The 19,505-nt window shown below is 37.5% G+C and overlaps 1 long non-coding RNA gene across 1 annotated transcript in view; it reads right to left on the bottom strand.

Moving 5' to 3' along the window:
* Positions 1–1,359: 1,359 nt before the first annotated feature.
* LOC131997392 (uncharacterized) overlaps positions 1,360–19,505 on the bottom strand; it is a 54,991-nt gene continuing 36,845 nt past the window's right edge. Inside the window, exon 3 of the long non-coding RNA XR_009398239.1 lies at positions 1,360–2,074. This is a non-coding gene — a long non-coding RNA (uncharacterized LOC131997392). The remainder of the gene's footprint in view (positions 2,075–19,505) is intronic.

Genomic DNA, 19,505 nt, shown 5'->3' with positions numbered 1-19,505 from the left:
CGATAGAAAGCGTACTCGCTCACGTATGCTGTAATTTGGCCCCAGGATTTCAATTGCGGCCATTGTAATGGCACAGACATCTGCCTAAAAGACCATAAACGCATCCGCTAATCTCACTGGCTGATGTCGAGTGTCTAGTGAAAGACCCCCAATTCAATTCCCTGACTCCATACCCACAGCATCTTCCTCCCACTTCTTTCTGGCGGGAAAGCGAAAGTAGGATACTAAAAAATATACTAAAGGATACTACAGTAGAAAAGGACACAGCTGAAAGAGCAGTCTAAAGAAATTATGATATGAAGGTAAGACCAGCAACTGAGATTTTTTATGATATATTCGTCTAACTATCATTTTACTTTTCCTTCCTAGCAAAAGAGATAAAGAGATAAAGCAAACAAAGAGATAAAGCAAATGGGGCATGGAAAGTTCCACAAAAAAAGGTGGAACTTTCATTTCATTGATTTTCTTATGTCTGGCACGTATACAAAAAAAAATTGTAGTAGTAGTTGTTGTTGTCGTAGCCACATATTCATGTGGAGGTGGCGATCCTCCTCAATCTCCTGTAGGTTAGCAAGCTCGTTCCGCTACCGGGCGTGTCCACAGGTTGCTGATAGTGGAATGCTCCATACGGAATAGCTGCAACTGCAGTCGCAGACAATCAGCGCCATCGAGTGGAGAGTCTCAGTGAGTGGTCCGGTGCCGGCCGGCTCTTGCACAAATACTAAGTGCCTATAATGCCTGATATGACAAGGCGAGTTATTGGCGTCTTTAAATAGCTAACGGCCACCATGTTGCTGCGGCGATAGCTCCTTTGGACCAGAACGATCTTGCTAACCTACAGGAGCTTGACGAGGATCGCTACCACCACAAGAAAATGTGGTTACAGTAACAACAGCATAAACCGATCGTCGAAAAATCTTGATTTTATTTGTAAAAAGTGTTCCATTGAACAGACTATCTTGACCATCACATCTATGAGCCCATCACTAAGTTTTAAGTTTTATTCGGATAATGAGTACAAGCAAGTCACTTTTGGAATATTTGTTCTATTCTTTTCAAATTCATAGAATCTTGTATATTTACACATTTTGTGATGTGTAGCATTTTGTGATGCGCCATCTGGATACATCTTTGACCGTTTCTGCATCTTTATTTAGAGAGCTCCCCTTGACTTCGTGCTCTTTAGATGAATAAAAAAAGAATATGTAATACCCTTCATTGTCATTTTTAATGCATAAAAAAATGCTTGTTGTTTTCTGATTTGTGTTTGTTGTTATTTTTCACACGTTTCGTTTATCAATAATTGCTTGGCGCTAGTCTGCTCAAATTTTGAAATTTTGCTTCATTGTGGTTATTTTATTATGATAGCTAATCAAATATAAACAAGTAAGTGTGCTTGTGCTAGCTACTCTACAGTTAGCACTGTTTATTATTCTCACGCTCTCACTATCATTAAGTATGGTAAAGTATGTCTATTTCTCTCTCTCTCTCTCTCTCTCACACACTCTCGGACAATTTTAGTTATTTTTGTATGCTCTTCCTACTTTCTACTTACATTACATGGCACTTGTCACACAGATCTCTTCTTTGTGACCGTTGTCCACACTACATATCGCTTCACATCAGTTTTCTTTATGTTATTTGTTTTTGTTGTAAATGTACTATCATTTAAGATGTGCAGTTGTGTTGTGTGTGCATGGTTTTTGTATTGTTGTCGTTGTTGTTGCCGCTGGTGGTGCTTCTGTAGATTTTTTTTATTGTATTGTATATCGTTTACTTCATATGAATTGAATTTGGTTGATATGTGGGTATTTATTTTGTCAAATATTTAAAATGATGCTCATGCTGTGACGCCGCCATGTACGAATTCCCGGCTTGTATAGGTTGATCACTGGCTGGCTGGCTCTTCACTCAAAAATCAAATCAAATTAGGGGACTGATAGCTTCTTGTTGTTGCTGTTATTGTTGGTGTTGTCGTCATTGCTGTGTATAGTATTTTCTATGGTGCGGCATTCAAAGGTGTATGGATAGACAGTTTGGTCTTGGATGGGTGGTGTATGGACTTGTAATTAGACTAATGGAAAAAAGTTAGTTATTATGAGATGTTATAGGTAAGTTGCAATAAACAACAATGGGCTAGTTTTTGTAAAGACTGATATTCAAGTAAAATATGCATACAGTTACATAATATGGCTTGGGTTTAAGTTATATGAAAGGAAAATTGAAAATCGCTTTATATCAATAATATGAACATTCCATAAAGAAACAGGGAATTCTTCTCTCACATCAATAAGAGCAGTCCGATTAAAGTAAAGCCCCATAGCGACACCACTTGGTAGAGAAATTTTAACATGGTAATAAATCTCAAAAATGTAGCCTGCATTAGTAAAGGGATAACCCAGAACGCTGAATATTTTCTGATGTATGAACCCAGGCGTTCGGCACATGCTAACCTCTGAGCCACGATGGCCTCCTATTATGCTATATCCTACCTATATCAATAGGAAAAGAGTTACTTAAGTTGTATATAATGCAAAGTGTGACTTACCGCTTGATATTGTATGAATGTTGATAGATAAATTGAGCATTCTATTTTAACCTCGCATAAAGGATTTTCATATCAATAAGTGCTGTCCGAGACCGAATTGCCTCTGTAATCCGTCAACTCATTGTAGAAAAGTTATACAAGGCTTACAATGCTGTCAGCGTTTAGTAAGGGATTGACCTCCACTGAAAATTTTGCTTTTAAATATTCTTGTCAGGATTTGAACCCAGGCCTTCAGCGTCATAGGCGAACATGGTAGTCTAAGCTCTACAAATGATAATAATATGTATTACATCATAAAATACAGGTCTCTAATTTTCCTAAAGTACTGTTATCAATATCACGAATTTTAAAGCTTAGAAGAGGAAATCGATTATCGATTACCATAATTGTAAGCAAGCCAAAAGAGTAAAACAAATCAATTTATCGAAGAGACGAAAATAAACAACAACATATGAATTATGGTTGTTATCTAAGCATCGATAACTTTGTATACCATCTCATTTGCTTAGTAGAGAGCAAAACTGAAGCAGGCATGACATTATTATTACAACAACAATAAATTCGCAAACTTATTAATGGTTGGCGACTTTATATGAACTCATTGTCTTTTAATTCGATTTCAAACAAAATTATGACAATATATGAGGGTGAACTATTAATATTTCCAGACCTAAAACAGACCATCCGCTTTAGACGAGAAACTAACGTGGGATAAACAAAACTCATGGGAATGTATGGCGTATACGTTATTTCTGGACATTGATAGGATAACGTATACGTTCATGGTCATCCTATACGAACGGAAAACTGAAAGTATAGTTCTTGTTTTTTTTATGAAAATGCGGAAAAAATCCCTTGGATTAATGACATCAGTTTCAGGAAAAGCACCATAATATTGACAAATAAACCTCTACTTTAGACTAAATAAGTAGTTGAAGAGAGCTTTTTCATTTAATTTTTGTTTTATTTGTCATACTAACAATCAAGATACTCTCCCATAGACAAATTATGTATAGATAAAGAAGCAGAATTCTACTGGTTTCCTAGATCACGATTTCGTTTAGTACCACCCTAACTATATACGATCTAGGAAACCAGTCAAATGTTATTATAGAGCAAGAAAAAACGCATTTTCCTGCCTAACTTAAAAAAGGTTTTGTTTTCTATTTGTAATAGAAACAGATTACCCTATGGTCTGCAGCCGGACTATATCCGATTGTATGAATTATTTCAAGACCGAATAAATTTAGCGCACAACATGTGAATGAACCGGAGGCACGCCGCAAACAGTGTAGCCTGCAAATTTGATTACATTGAAAACATACTCTTATGGCAATCGACGATTACTTAGAGTAGCAGTTGGGCAAGAGTGTTTTGTTGTAATAGTTGGATGTCTTCATTTGGTAGAAATATATGAATAAAGTTATTTTCTTTCTTGCTGCGCTACAAATGAAAATACTCTTAAGAGCACAGTTTCAACCTAGACGACATACGTTTTTGGCCACTTATATTGACGAGTTTGGGTGGTACCGAACAAAATCGCGACCAGGAAACCTGCCAAATGCTATTACAGAGCAATAAAAGAAAAAGATTTTTCTGCCTAACTTTAAAAAAAAGGGTTTTTTGTTTTCTATTTGTAATAGAAAACGGATTACTCCATGGTCTGCAGCTGGACAATATCCGACTGTAAAAAAAATTTGCAAAATGAAATCATTTAGCTCGTCTCGAAAGAGAAACAAACAAAAATTGTAAAATTTGATGATCTCGCCCTAACAGGCAAAAAACTTGAAAAATGTTGCTAAATTTTTTAAAAAAAACTTTAATTTTGCACAAGTTTTCTAAAAAAAAAATAAAATTTTGCCAATATTTTCTCTGAAACCAAAATTTTGCCAAATTTTCTGTAAAAAAAAAATTGCTAAAATTATATATAAGTTAACCACCACCGCGATATCATTTCTGCCACTCTGTATGTGGTCTGTCCATGCTCTGCGTTTCAAAGTATGAGTGCAGTGCAAACACCGAATGGTGAGTTCAGTTTCACTCTGGCATATTAGAATTGCGGAGCAAAACAAAAATCCCATCCAAACCCAAAAGTGGACTGATGGGCACAATATGGGTATCAAATGAAAGTTATTTGAGACTAGAAAACGAATATCGTATACAAATTTTTAGGTCCCAGTCCCAGCGAGACGCCCCAACTCCAAAACTCCTCTAAAAGGGCATATTCGACGTTCCTATCAATATGGGACTCAAGTGAAACGTTTTCGGTAGTAGATTACAAATATGGCATAAAAAATTAGGTCCAAGTAATGGGAGGTCGCCCTACCCCCAAATATCCTCCCTCAAATGGGCATATCCGCCGACCATGGCTGTATGGAATTCAAATGAAATTAATTTGGGAGTAGATAACGAATATGACATTAAAATTTCCGTTCAAGTCTAGATGGCGCTTTTTCCCCTAAAAATACGTCGAAGACCCATTATGGCAATATGGGACTCAAATGAAAGGTATTTGAGAGTAGAAAACGAATTTGGTATCCAGTTTTAGAGCCAAATGTTTGGGGGTACATCCTTAATCACCCCCCCCCCCCCCAAACTGAACTTCCTTACCGATTATATATCTATTTTCAGGGCAAAGTACCGGTGCTCATCCCAGCCCCAAAACACCCTCCAAATGTTTGATACTTACCGACCATGGCAATATGAGGCCCAAATTAAAGGGATTTGGGAGTAGAGCACGAATTTGATATCCACATTCGAATGTCTCCCATAAAAAGCACTTCCCCTTACCCTAATTTCCAAAAAATACTAGATTTCGGAAGTTGGTAATGTGGGTTAGATTAGGTAAGAGTGACAACCCTTTACAGACTCACTTAGACAATTTGAAGTCCATTGTCATACCACAGCAGCGACAGACCAAGGCTTCTGGCGGGAATCGAACCCATCACCCCTGCAGTGGTTGTTGTTGTTGTAGCAGTGAGTTATACACTGAGGCGGCAGCCCTTGCCGATGAAGAAGTCCATCGGGTCAATCCGGTACGTACAACCGGCTGCCATGGGATTGCTGGAAATCCAAGCACGCTACCAACTCGGCTACCGGAGCGCCCAGTTGGTAATGTGATTCGTTCGAAAATTTTTTGCACTCTCACAGTCACAAAAAACAAAACATGGTTTCTATGGCTGGGGTCGGAGGCCAACCAAAACCAGCCAAATAGATATATAGACCAATCACGACAATATAGAGTCATGTGTTTGGGGAGTCGCCCCATCCCAAAATACCCCATATAAAAGCTATTTGGGGTGGAAATTGATTGATTTTCAGGAAATTGATATTCATTTTGCGACATAGAGCCTGGGGTCCACCCTACCCTCAAACATAACTTATTTACCCATCATGCCATTAAGGGGCTCATTTGAAATGTTTTTGAAAGCAGAGCATCTTTTATTTACTTTAATGGCCAAGTGATTTTTACCAATACGGTAATATAGGACTCTAAAGAAAGGCATTTGTGAAAAGAGTAAAAATTTGTCCAGGAACCGAGCAGGGGGCAAACTTCTCACACCTCAATGAGTGTTTTTCGTTTCAAGTTGTGTTTATCAATGATAGGTTAGGTTAGGTTGAAAATAGAGTGCAGATATTAATCCGCCCCATGCAATTATGGACATACATCTAAGCCAGTAATCGGCTTGTTGTGCGCTCTAAATACACAAAAAAAGTAACCTCGAAAAAGAAAATCTAAGTCACTTACAAAATCCTTCTATGCTACTCCCCTAAGTTGGTTCCTGTCTGGTATAGTGTCCCCACCTTAGTGCTGATATCAATGTTAAGGGAACTTTTGTATAGCCTAGTCCAAACGAAGTGCCTCAGTAGGACACCTCTTTGGGGAAAATTTCTTATATGACCATGCATTGTACCTCGCAAATGTTGTCAGCATTAAGAGGGGATAAGCACCGCTCTAAATATTGTCCGATGTTCTCGCCCGTATTCGAATGTAGGCGTTTAATGTCATAGGCGGACATAGAATACAGTGGCACGAATTCGATATCCTCATTCAGGGCGAAGTGTCCCCACCCTAAAAAGATATTAGAGAGTTAAAGAGGGCGCAGCGGAAAGGGCCCAATGCCAAAATGTTTTAAAAAATAACGAGTAAAAGCGTGCTAAGTTCGGCCGGGTCAAATCTTATATACCCTCCACCATGGATCGCATTTGTCGAGATCTTTTCCCGGTGTCTCTTTTTAGGCAAACAAAGGAAAGCAAAGGATAAAAGAAAAGCATTGCTATGCTATTGGAGCTATAACAAGCCATGGTGCGATTCAGACCATAATGGAATGTATGTTGGAGACCATAGTAGAAGACATTGCGTAAAATTTCGGCCAAATAGAAAAAGAATTGCGACCTTTAGGGAGATCGTTTTAGAGGGGATCTCTATTAGGCTATAGACCGATTTAGAACATATTTAACACGTTTGTTGAAGGGAATGGGAGATGCCGTTGTATACAATTTCACCCAAATTAGATAATAATTGCGCCCTATGGAGGCTGAAGAAGTCAAGATCCCAGATCGGTTTATATGGCAGCTATATTGGGTTATGGAACGATTTGAACCATACTTTGCACAGTTGTTGAAAGTCATAATGAAACACGTCATGCTAAATTTGTTCAGCGAAATCGAATAGGATTTGCTCCCTCTAAAGGCTTAAGGAGTCATGACCCCAGTTTGGTTTAAATGGCAGCTATATCAGGGTATGCACCGAATTGCGTCCACTAGTGGCTCAAGAAGTCAAGATTCAAGATCGGTTTATATGGCAGCAATATCAGGTAATATCAGGCTGGAGGCCACCGTAGCGCAAAGGTTAGCACGTCCGCCTATGACTCTGCAATTTGCATATCAGGTTATGGACCGACTTGAATAATACTTAACACAGTTGTTGGAAGTCATGACGAAATTCAAAATTTCAACCAAATCGGATAGGAATTGCGCCCTCTAGAGGCTCAAGAAGTCAAGACCCCAGGCCGCTTTATATGACAGCTATATAAGGTTGTGAACCGATTTTAACCATACTTAGCACAGTTTTTGGAAATCATAACAAAACACATTATGCAAAATTTTACATCATGCCAAATCGGATAGAATTTGCACTCTGTAGTAGCTCAAGAAGTCAAGATCCAAGATCGGTTTATATGGCTGCTATATTAAAACATGGACCGATATGGCCCATTTACAATTCCAACCGATCTTCACATATAAGAAGTATTTGTGCAAAATTCCAAGCGGCTAGCTGTACTCTTTCGAAAGTTAGCGTGCTTTCGACAGACAGGGGGACGGACAGACGGACGGACAGGCGGACATGGCTAGATCGACATAAAATGTCATGACGATCAAGAATATTTATACTTTATGGGGCCTGAGACGAATATTTCGAGGAGTACCAAACAGAATGATGAAATTAGTATACCCCCATCCTATGGTAGAGGGTATGAAAATATATTTTTACTGAAATTTTCTATAAAAATAAAATTTTGCCCAAATCTTCCATAACTGTAAAATTTTTTTCAAAAAAATTTTTATTAAAATAAAATTTGTGACTTCCGTGAACTTGGCATATGGTATTCATGGTGTTTTGCAATTCTCCCAGTTGAACAGACTTCTGTTAACCGGTGTATATGTACTATAAATTCTCGTTGGATTTCTGTGACTCTTGTCATCATTGTTAGTGCTGCTGTGAGTATTTTTTATTTCAGCCTGTCTATCATTCTTTTGTGGATTCATTATTGCGGGGTTTCAAAAAAAAAAAACTAACCTCAAATCGTGGCAACTAAGTCGGCTGGGTTCTATTAAATCTCAGTTTAAAACAAATCGCCCATCCAAACACGCTGAAAAATCCACAACGAATTGAAAAAAAGCTGTTATCGTTCAAAAAATCGCTATACAAAAAAAGAAAAAAAAAATCAAATTTCAAAAAGTTTTCCATATACACCAAAAAAAAATTTTTTTTTTAAACCTTAAAAACGCAAATTCCTAATTAACCATTGCTAAATAATAAAGTGAAATTTATAACAATCAAAAATATGGTGTAATTATAATTTTCCAATAACACAAAGTGTGTTCAAATGTTATGATGTTTTGTGGTTGTTTAATAAAGCATAAATAAACTTGGCTGTGAAAATTTTAAAAACGAATTTAATAACAAAAGAAAAAAAGATAATAATAATAACCACTCAACATTAATAAAAGAAACAAGTAAAAGCGTGCTAAGTTCGGCCGGGCCGAATCTTTTATACCCTCCACCATGGATCGCATTTGTCGGGCTCTTGCCACGGTATCTCTTTTTAGGCAAACAAAGAATATAAGAAAAGATTTGATCTGTTATTAGAGCGACATCTAGATATGGTCCGGTTTGGACCACAATTATATTATATGTTGGAGACCTGTGTAAAATGGCAGAATTGCGCCCTTTGGGTGCTCAAGAAGTAAAATAGAGCGACCGATTTATATGGGAGCTGTTTCGGGCTATAGACCGATTCAGACCATAATAAACACGTATGTTGATGGTCATGAGAGGATCCGTCGTACAAAATTTCAGGCAAATCGGTTAATAATTGCGACCTCTAGAGGCTCAAGAAGTCAATATCCCAGATCGGTTAATATCTATATATCTTATCCTATATCAGGTTATGAAGCGATTTGAACTTTTTTTAGCGCAGTTGTTGAAAGTTATAAGATAAGACCTCATGCAAAATTTCAGCTAAATCGGATAATAATTGCGCCCTCTAGTGGCGCAAGAAGTCAAGACCCCAGATCGGTTTATATGGCAGCTATATCAGATTATGAACCGATTTGAACTATTTTTAGCACAGTTGTTGAAAGTTATAACATAAGACCTCATGCAAAATTTCAGCTAAATCGGATAAGAATTAAGCCCTCTAGAGGCTCAAGAAGTCAAAACCTATGATCGGTTTATATGACAGCTATATTAGGTTATGGACCGATTTGAACCATACTTAGCACAGTTGTTGAATATCATAACAAAACACGTCGTGCAAAATTTCATTCCAATCGGATAAGAATTGCGCACTCTAGAGGCTCAAGAAGTCAAGACCCAAGATCGGTTTATATGGCAGCTATATCAAAACATGGACCGACATGGCCCATTTACAATACCTACCGACCTACACTAATAAGAAGTAATTGGTGCAAAATTTCAAGCGGGTAGCTTTACTCCTTCGGAAGTTAGAGTGCTTTCGACAGACAGACGGACGGACGGACATGGATAGATCGACATAAAATGTCACGACAATCAAGAATATATATACTTTATGGGGTCTCAGACGAATATTTCGAGTAGTTACAAACAGAATGACGAAATTAGTATACCCCCCATCCTATGGTGGAGAGTATAAAAAAAACATAATAAGCGTTAATGGAAAACAAACTGCGTTTTGCATATTTGATTTAATTATCCATTAACTTGTTATAAGATTACATAGAGAATACAATGCGTTTCGAAAAACTGTTTTTATACCCACCACCGAAGGATGGGGGTATATTCATTTTGTCATTTCGTTTGCAATACATCGAAATATCCAAATTCCGACCCTATAAATGTCCGTCCGTCTGTCTGTTGAAATCACGCTACCGTCTTTAAAAATAGAAATATTGAGTTGAAACTTTGCACAGATTCGTTTTTTGTCCATAAGCAGGTTAAGTTCGAAGATGGGCTTAATCGGACTATATCTTGATATAGCCCCCATATAGACCGATCCGCCGATTTAGGGTCCTAGGCCCATAAAAGCCACATTTATTATCTGATTTTGCTGAAATTTGGGACAGTGAGTTGTGTTAGGCTCTTCGACATTTATCTGCAAGTTGGTCCAAATCGGTCCAGATTTGGATATAGCTGCCATGTAGACCGATCCGCCGATTTAGGGTCCTAGGCTCATAATAGCCACATTTATTATCTGATTTTGCTGAAATTTGGTACAGTCGGTTGTGTTAGGCCCTTCGACATCCTTCATCAATTTGGCCTAGATCGGTCCAGATTTGGATATAGCTGCCCGATCCGGCGATTTAGGGTCCTAGACCCATAAAAGCCACATTTATTATCCGATTTAGCTGGAATTCGGGACAGTCAGTTGTGCTAGGCCCTACGACATCCTTCATCAATTTGGCGTAGATCGGTTCAGATTTGGATATAGCTGCCATATAGACCGATCTGCCGATTTAGGGTCCTAGGCCCATAAAAGCCACAATTATTATCCGATTTTGCTGAAATTTGGGACAGTGAGTTGTGTTAGGCCTCTCGACATGCTTCATTAATTTGGTTGAGATCGGTTCAGATTTGGATATAGCTGCCATATAGAACGATCCGCCGATTTAGGGTCCTAGGCCCATAAAAGCCACATTTATTATCCGATTTTGCTGAAATTTGGGACAGTGTTAGGCCTCTCGACATGCTTCATCAATTTGGTTGAGATCGGTCCAGATTTGGATATAGCTGCCATATAGACCGATCCGCCGATTAAGGGTCCTAGGCCCAGAAAAACCACATTTATTATCAGATTTTGCTGAAATTTGGGACAGTGAGTTGTGTTAGGCCCTTCGACATCCTTCATCAATTTGGTTGAGATCGGTTTAGATTTGGATATAGCTGCCATATAGACGGATCCGCCGATTTAGGGTCTAAGGCCCATAAAAGCCACATTTATTATCCGATTTTGCTGAAATTTGGGACAGTGAGTTGTGTTAGGCCCTTCGACATCCCTTATAAATTTGGTTGAGATCGGTCCAGATTTGGATATAGCTGCCATATAGACCGATCCGCCGATTTAGGGTCCTAGGCCCATAATAGCCACATTTATTATCTGATTTTGCTGAAATTTGGGACAGTGAGTTGTGTTAGGCCCTTCGACATCCTTCATCAATTTGGCCTAGATCGGTTCAGATTTGGATATAGCTGCCATATAGACCGATCCGCCGATTTAGGGTCCTAGGCCCATAATAGCCACATTTATTATCTGATTTTGCTGAAATTTGGTACAGTCGGTTGTGTTAGGCCCTTCGACATCCTTCATCAATTTGGCCTAGATCGGTCCAGATTTGGATATAGCTGCCCGATCCGGCGATTTAGGGTCCTAGGCCCATAAAAGCCACATTTATTATCCGATTTAGCTGGAATTCGGGACAGTCAGTTGTGCTAGGCCCTACGACATCCTTCATCAATTTGGCCTAGATCGGTTCAGCTTTGGATATAGCTGCCATATAGACCGATCCGCCGATTTAGGGTCCTAGGCCCATAAAAGCCACATTTATTATCAAATTTAGCTGAAATTTGGGACAGTGAGTTGTGCTAGGCCCTTCGACATCCTTCATCAATTTGGCCTAGATCGGTTCTGATTTGGATATAGCTGCCCTATAGACCGATCCGCCGATTTAGGGTCCTAGGCCCATAAAAGCCACATTTATTATCCGATTTAGCTGGAATTCGGGACAGTCAGTTGTGCTAGGCCCTACGACATGCTCCATCAATTTGGTTGAGATCGGTCCAGATTTGGATATAGCTGCCATACAGACCGATATCTCGATTTAAAGTCTTGGCCCAATAAAAGGCGCATTTATAATCCGATTTCACTGAAATTTGACACAGTGACGCATGTTAGGTTTTTCAACATCCATGTCGTATATGGTTCAGATCGGTTTATTTTTAGATATAGCTACTAAAAAGATCAAAATTTTGTTTTACACAATTGAACAATGACTTGTACTTAATAGTTTTTTGGTCCAAATCGGAACATATTTCGATATAGCGGCTATGGGGCATAAGGTATGCATTTTTCACCGAGGTGATGGGTATCCAAAGTTCGGTCCGGCGGAACTTACGCCTTTTTACTTGTTTTTTTTTTTTTGCTAAATTAAAAAGTTGAATGAAATAAGCAGCATAACATTATTATTCTAGTTGTCGAAGAATTAATTTAAATCAATGCTTACAATTTGTTATTTTTTTTTTCGTTTTAACAAGCATTTCAATATTTCGCTGCCTAATTAACATGTCAATGTCAAATTGTGCTTTTTACGTTTCACAATATGCGTCCATCCGTCCGTCTGTCCGTCCGTTTGGCTGCCTGAATGATAAATGATATTGCCCTCGCTGTACATACTTGCAAGCGCACTTATCCCAGCCCAGATAATAGGAAGTGTTTTTCATACAAAGGCCAATTCGTTAGGCGCTTGGATAATAAAAAAAAAATATGGGAAAGGTGGAACCAATGCTAAAGAGAGCATATTTTTATGACAGCATTTAGCTGGGTTCTTTTTTGTCGCGTATTTGGAATATATAGTTTTAAAGAATATTTTTGTTTATTCTGCGATTTGTTGCGGCTGTTATATGGGCATATCTAATTTGCCATATTATAAAGGATTATTGCAAATTTATATTCGAAATTATTATCGACCACGAATGACGTTTTGTTAGCTTTTTCTTTACAACTTAAAAGACATTTTCTTATAACTCAAGTATGACATATGCTATAATCGAATGTATTCGTACTAAACTCCTTCTCTTGCAGACCTCAATAAGTCTGAAGTAGTTGTATCCTACGGATTCAACAAGTTGATGCTGAAGGTCAATAGAAGCGGTGGGGTTGGGGAATCACGAGTTGACTCAGCAGTTGATGCTGAAAACTTGTCTATCTACCACATCGCTAAAGTCTGGCGGTTTGCAGGAGACTGAATATCAGGAGGGGTGGGTCTTTCGGTTGGACTGGGCTCAAGGTGTGCTTCAGCGTGGAAGGACGGAACTCAAAAAGTATTTCGACAGCAGTCAAGCATCTAAGGAGGAATCGTCCACACCGCAAGTGTCCTGTGTCCTGAGGAAGAGCGGTTCGACTGTTTTCTCACCTGCCCCTGGATGTGTATGGAGCTCATCATGACAAGATCTTACGAATCTTGTGAGGATGAACTCCTGGCGGATTCAGAAGACGAGGTTAACGTAACAGTGATGGATGTTCTGAATTCTGACTTTCCGGTTTCTGTGGATAAATCTCCACTATTGTAAGGCCGCTTCGGTGGCACTAAAGGTCCTCCTGATGGCAGGGGGATTTGACGTGGTTCTTATCCAGGAACCATGGGTGTGTGGAGGAATGGTTCGTGGACTAAGAATTCCGGATTTAAGCTACTCAAGGGTACGGGGAATGGGAGACACAGAGCCAGTATTCATGCAAAGAGTAGTCGAAATGTTTTTCTTCTTACGTCGCTAAGCACTGAAGATGCAATAGTAGTCAGCCTTGAAATAAATAAGTCTCATTACTGGCTGGATTCCCTATATATGGCACACGATTCAGAGATGCCGTTTTCAAATCTTAAGTTGCTGATTGAGACCGCTTCTGCAGGGAAGAAGAGCCCCAGTTGTAGGAAGTGATGGTAATGCACATTACCAGCTTTGGAGACGATCGGATGTCAAAGAAAGGGGTGAACTGCTTATGGAATATATTATAAGCTGCAATCTGGCGATTTGTAATAAACAAGCAGGAGGTACTAGATATTACCTTTGTATTTGATGATATAAGCGCAAGAATATGCGACTGGGAAGTGTTGGATGACTACAACAGCTCTGATCATCGTTATATTAGTTTCCCTTCGGTCCCTCGGCTAAACAGATGGAAAGGCGAATTTGGATAAATTTCGGCACAAATTTTGCACGTCTATTTCTTCTAGATCAGAAATGGAAGTGGAAACTGCGGAGGATATAGACATAATGGTCAAGCGGATCACGAAGGTCGTGTTTTTTTTTCAAAAAATCGGATCATAAACGCGCTTTAGACAGTTGTAGGGCCGAGGTGACCAACTTTGAAGGCCACCAATGGACCCCTAGGACTTCTAGGGCTCTGAAATTTTGCATATCAACTGGATAACATAGCTATAACCATGTAAAATTTCATGAAGATATCTCTATCCGTTCCCACTGTGTGTAGGCGACATTTGTGAGGTACTTTGCCACGTAAAAACTTCTCTCCAAAGAGGTGTCGCTCTGCGCCACGCCGGTCGGACTCGGCTATAAAAAGAGTACCCCTTATCATTGAGCTTAAACTTGAATCGGACTGCACTCATAGATATGTGAGAAGTTTGCCCCTGTTCCTTATGGAATGTTCATGGGCACATTTGCAAAATTTGCATTCTTTTGCTAACTAATAAAAGTAAATCATTCTAGGATCCGGTCAATTAATATAACACGTGTTGTAATAATTTATTATTCATACAATTTAATGGATTCCATGATTTATGATTTACATTACACTTTACATTTAAAAATGATCGATCAATGCTAATGGAACTAACATACGTAACTGTCATACTGGCATAGTTATACTGTCTAAAAGAAAAACTACCGGTTTAATTAGCATTTATCCAGTCTGAACTGATTTAGGTTCAAAAACCTCCCCCAGAAGTAATGAGTTTGCTTTGGAGGCTAACCGAGCGCCGTACAGTCCCAGACACTATGATTGAGCATCGCAATGTAATGCATTCGAGTAAGAATAACATTTGCGAAATGTTTTTATTGCATTTTAATACAAACAACTTTGCTTGGTAGTTAAGGCAAATATTTTATAATTTGATTAAATATTCATAAATTTACAGACACAATCCACAATAATAATAATAATAATAAATAGGAGAAAAATATGCGTTCAATTTTAATTTTTACATAAACAAATTATTACAATGCCCTTTAATGTTTATGAATGAACTAATGGAAATATAATAACAAATGAGGAAGAAAATGCAATTATTAAAAAAATTTTAATTGTTAATATTGGATATGTTATTGGGGTTCCATTGAAAACTAATGAATGTCTAATGAGTGTACATTAGGTCAATTGCTGGAAGTGGAAAACAATTGTAGAATAGAGGCCTATTATCTATAAGGTCTTATGCTGAGTTTACATGGTACATCTGATGTATAGTCATTGTAATAGTATTGGTGAAAACAAAGGTGTATTCGTCACATGTACATATAACTATCAGTCATGGCTGAAAAATATAAATCATTTGATTTTTTCAATGAATGACGTCTATCGATTACCGTTGACAAAGAAATGTGTAATCATTATTTGACAGCTATTGATAAACACGGTTTGTGACAAATAAGGCTAAGAAATGAGAAGTGAATTATGAAAAATTAAATAAAATCAAAGAAAAGAAAAAATCGATGTACCGTTTTAAGCAAAAGCTGTAATCACCAGATACACACGATGAGTACGATCATGATGTACCATGTAAACTCTGCTTTAAATTTCTTCGAATGAAAATGCAATTCTTTGAGATTTGTTTTGCCACATCACCTGACAAGTTCTCAGAATTGCTTTTCTTGGGGTTTTTGCCACAACAGCATTCAGCAATTGTTTATGAAACGATCTATACTCCTCATTGTATATTCAAGTTGATAAACTGAAATGACATGCAAAAGAATTAGCAGCTCTTTATAATCCGATTCTAATTACGGATGACACTTCCAGCTATACATTTTTTTTAAAGAACATGACAATTAACAAATAATTAAATCTTTTGGCTTATAAAGATGCCACTTGTCATATTGCTATATCATTGTGTTTTTCAACATTCTTAAGCGATCATATGATGATTGGTACTGAGATTTAAAGAGGGCACTTAAATTACATGACTAATTGAACTCAATTGCAATCGATGAAAACAAATATTTATTAGCAGAGCCAAGTGAAGAAATGCTTCCTCTTTTTACCTGGGACAACTCCATATGCAAATAGTTAATGTTGTTTAGGTTAGTTGTTATGATGGCCTCCTACCAAAGACTGGTTTGCATGGGAATCACATGAGTTTTGAGTTTCAATAATTTGGCAAATATTATGACAATGTATTACTCTTTCAAATTCTTTCTCTATTTTTAAACACCCTGCTACAGAAACCAGCTAAGCAGCAAACATAAAGTGTGATCATAAAGACAATTAACAAGAAAATCCATTTCAAAACATTTGTTATGTTGAGAAATCTTTGTTTTTAACAAATTTGAATGGAAATTTTGAATGCTAGATATCACATACTTGTACCACCACCACCACTACTACTACTACTATTACCCCAAGTACTGTATCATCACAAATATCACCAACATAATCGCTCTCTCCAGCTTTGTGTGCGAATTTGTCAAATCTGTCATTTTTGCTGTCGGCATCGTTTGCTTTTTCAATGTGGCAGTGTGTTTTATCGTCGTTGCTGTTATCGCACCTCGTCATTTAACGATTAGTATAAGACGAAGTAAAATAAAGCGCCACCACAGCATCAGCTCAGCATTATTCTTACAAATCCGCATATGCAGATAATACATAACATACCATACGATCTTCAATCTTCAAAGCCATAGTCATAAACAAGAAACAGCGGAAGAAGAAAAGAAAAAAAGAGAGTCAACTAACGGTTAAAGCAAAGTAAACAACAGTAGCTGAACAACAACTACAAAGAAGCAAAGGAATTACAAGAACATTAAATCAAAGGCCATCCACCAATACCACCACAACAACATTTATACACATCCCCACCGTAAACAACAAAAGTAAGTACAAACAGACTATATACGAAACTAACGAAAATACATGCACGAGTATGTTCGTAGTTGTATTTGCAGTAATCACAATAAAAATTAATCAAATCATTTGTTATCTTTATGTTTTGATGTTATTGTTGTTGTTAGTATTCTTGCAATTCTTCCCTCCCTGCCATGTGGTTATTGTGATGATTTGTAAACCTCAAATTTGTTTAAACAAATTTCAAAAGGCGGGGAGAGACAGAATGTCAGAGAGAGAGAGAGAGAGATGGATGTATGGATGAATGTCTCCTAAAACCACCATACAGCAACAATCTCTTGTGACAGCACCCTTCATATTCAAGGGGAGATGACAGCGCAGTTCGTTCGCAGCAGTCTTCTCCTGTCTAAATTACAATCTAAAACACATCTAAGTACAAATTGTTATTAAGATTAATTTGTTTATTAAAAATAAGAAGACACTTGAAATATTTCAAGAAGCCTAAACAATGATTAGATTAATATAGAAAAAAAAACATTTCTATACATATACAAAATTAGAGAAATTTGATGAAAGAAATTTTTCTTTTTGGAAAACAAATTTTCATAATAATTTTGTAGGCTGCTATGGTTTTCATAAGAAGTCTCTGATAGAGTTTGGCAGATTGTTGAGAATTGTCTTCTCTTGGAAGATTTACAGAGAGTTACTCAAGATAATCTCTGATGCAGTTAGGGAGATTGGAGAGAAATATTTTCTGGTATCGGCGCTACTTAAGGGGATTAATTATTTTGTAGACAAAGCTGTTATCAAAACCTTAATCTACGATAAGTTTTATGACAATGCATAAGGAACCATCGGTCTACAACGGTGGTGGGTATACTAACACATTTGTGCATTATTTTCAAGCCCAGGGACAGTTTTGCAGATTGTTGAAAATTGTCTTCTCATGGAGGATTTGCAAAGAGTTGCTCAAGATAATCTCGTGCAGTTAGGGAGATTGTAGAGAAATATTTTCTGGCATTGGCGCCATGTTAGGGGATCAATTAATTTGTAGACAAAGCGGTTATCAAACCCACAATCTACGATAAGCTCTAAGACAATGCCCCAGAAGCCATCGGTCTTCTTCAACAGTGGTAGGTACACCAACACATTTGTGCATTATTTCCAAGCCCACGGACTTGCATTTAATTATGTTTTTGTGTACGTGTTAATAATTTCCAATAGTATGTGTGCTTTTGCCCACCACAGGCTTAATATTAAAATCGTGCTTCCGGGTTTTAACGACAAAGTCTGTTTGTTTCCTATTAATTTTTCACGCCCTGACGAAACGGCTGATACAATGATCCGTGGATATTTGTTTGGGCATAAATGATAAGTTAGTAAAGGAAGGACGGTAAGCTCATTTTCATTTTTATTTGTTTTTATTTATTTGAGTTGTAATCACACACCACAAGATGTAATAATCTTATATTAAGGTGTGTGATATTGTAATTGATTTTATACAAATCGTGGCAAACAAAAAAAAAATATATAAATATATATAATCTATAATTAAGTTATTGACTTATTCAGCCGGGCCGAATCTTATATACCCTTCACCATGGATCGCATTTTTCGAGTTCTTTGCTTGGTAATCTCTTTTAAGGCAAACAAAGAATAATGGATAAGAATTGCAATACTATTGGAGCTATTTCAAGTTATGTTTCGATTCGGACCACAAACGAATTGAATGTTGAAGACCATAGTAGAAGTCATTGTGTAAAATTTCAGCCAAATCGGATAATAATTCCGCCCTCTATAGGGTGAAAAATCAAGATCCCAGATGGGTTTATATGACAGCTATATCAGGTTATGAACTGACTTGGACCATATTTGGCACAGTTCTTGGAAGTCATAACAAAACACGTCATGCTAAATTTTAACCAAATCGGATGAAAATTGCACCTTCTAGTGGCTCAAGAAGTCAAAATCCAAGATCGGTTTATATGGCAGCTATATCAGGTTATGGACCGATTTGAAACATACTTAGCACAGTTGTTGGAAGTCTCAAAGTCTACAGTTTTGCCATAGATATACAGTTCATGTTTTAACCATAAATGTCATATGAACAAATGTGTTCTCTGTATACGAATATAAGACTTCTGGGATCTAAAATCCTCAACTGAATCCTTAGAAAGTCCTACATCCAATTTTGGACGTCGTGTCGATATGGGGTTTCGTTAAGCTATAGCCATAAACACGTTTGTTTGTTTATTGAAATCAAAAGAAAAAAAAAATAGAGGATATGCGTTTCAGGAAAAATACTTTTTGGTTTTTTGGGACACTCTATTGCCCATAATAATTGCTATGTTCTGAATACCCCTAAGTTGTAAAGATAGAACAATATTAAATAATCTTAACATCATTAC

Source organism: Stomoxys calcitrans, chromosome 4 (assembly GCF_963082655.1).
Source record: "Stomoxys calcitrans chromosome 4, idStoCalc2.1, whole genome shotgun sequence".
Taxonomy (NCBI): domain Eukaryota; kingdom Metazoa; phylum Arthropoda; class Insecta; order Diptera; family Muscidae; genus Stomoxys; species Stomoxys calcitrans.
Note: the sequence above shows the minus strand (reverse complement) of the source record. Positions and strands in the feature narration are given on the sequence as shown.